The 1,756-nt window shown below is 42.5% G+C and overlaps 1 protein-coding gene across 1 annotated transcript in view; it reads right to left on the bottom strand.

Moving 5' to 3' along the window:
- Window positions 1-1,756, bottom strand: part of Dusp11 (dual specificity phosphatase 11) — an 18,443-nt gene that overhangs the window by 4,736 nt on the left and 11,951 nt on the right. The window lies entirely within an intron of this gene.

Genomic DNA, 1,756 nt, shown 5'->3' on the forward strand with positions numbered 1-1,756 from the left:
GCATGCCCTCTATACATACATACACACACACACACAGGCATGCCCTCTATACATACATACATACACACACACACGCATGCCCTCTATACATACATACATACACACACACGCATGCCCTCTATACATACATACACACACACACACACACACACACACACACACACACAGAGTCAAATGTGATTAGCTGTTTCTTGGGTCTCTATACCTTTTGATCTTTCTGACTGTTGTTTACAGGAAGTTGTGAGCAGCCAGGTGGGTACTTAGAATCAAACCTGAGTCTTCTGCAAGCCAGTATGCTTAACTGCTGAGCCATCTCTCCAGCTACTATATTTTACTACTATAAACAAGCTTTAATTTTAATGGCTTTATAAAATGTCACAGTTATGATTATGGTTACTTAATTATATCACCACTCAGAATCATAGGTTACTCCCAGTTTTTCTACCATCATTAATTTGGTGATTAGCATCTCATATACTACCGTATGCTGAGCACCTAGCTCTGTCTGAAACAGTAGGATTTGAGAAGTATAGTCTCAATACGGAATTGGCCAGGTATGAGCATCTTCATGGCCATTAAAACTGATTCAAAAGGGTTACTCCCACTCTCAGGGTCACCAGCAGCATCTTTTTGATAGCAATGTACCAATTTGCTTTAACAGATGTAGCAGGCAACAGCCATAGTTATGGGTTGTTTTTAAATCTCCACCTCAAAGAACAGATGTGGTCTCACCTAAGACTGCACACGGTGTGAATGGTAGAGTAAGGAGACAAATTCACACCCAGCCTGATAGTCACGACCCTCAAGTGCTCATAAAAACACAACTAAATTAGCAGCTAGGAGTATACACAAGCTGTGATAGTTAGCTTAGGTGGCATCTGGACCAGAGTTAGTGGAGCGTTACTGCTGCATCTGTCAACAAGAATGTCTCTGAAAAAGGCTGACGTACAAAGAGCAGACTGTGTAAGGAAGACCTGCCTTCCAGGTCACAGGCACCACCACCTGGCTGGGACTGCAGGGAAACTACAGGGCAAAGGAAAGGCAAATTTACCTCTTTCCTGACCTTCCACCCCCTCCCTCATGGTTTCTCAGGGTTTTTCTTAGGACTCTTGACAGAGAATTACCATGTTCCCTGGGTCTGGATCACACTACTGGCAACCTTGGGTCTCCAGCTTACAGAGGGCTTGTTGAGGGACTTTCCATTCTACAGTCATGCCAATCACCCTAGTGAAGGTCCCTTCTCATCTACCTGCCCATTCTCTCTCTTCCACTTCTCTGGAAAATCCTAATAGACTATTTTAACTGAATTAAGAATTTCCCCATTTCCCATGGAAATACTTGTATGATTTAATCTGTTCAAATCATTTGTAACTATCTCTATTAGGATATTATTATCCTTCAAAACTTGTTCTCTTTCTCTCTTTGAGACAGAGTCTCATGTAGTCTAGGCTGACTCTGTGCTCAAGATATAGCCAATGATGAACTCGTGATCTTCCTGTCTCTACTTCCCAGTGCTGAGATTCCAGGCACTGACTACCCTGCCTGGTTTTGTATTTGTTCTTTAAACGATAGCCTTCTTTATTTCAAAAGCTATGTAGCCTAAAAATTCAAGATTCATAAAGCCTAACGATATAGGGACATACCTCAGTGGTCAAATCTTGGATCTGATTCTGTGTACAAGTCTCTCTCTCCTCTCTCTCCCTCACTCTCTCTCTCTCTCTCTCTCTCTCTCTCTCTCTCTCTCTCTCTCTCTCTC

This window comes from Microtus ochrogaster, assembly GCF_000317375.1.
Source record: "Microtus ochrogaster isolate Prairie Vole_2 chromosome 14 unlocalized genomic scaffold, MicOch1.0 chr14_random_3, whole genome shotgun sequence".
NCBI lineage: Eukaryota > Metazoa > Chordata > Mammalia > Rodentia > Cricetidae > Microtus > Microtus ochrogaster.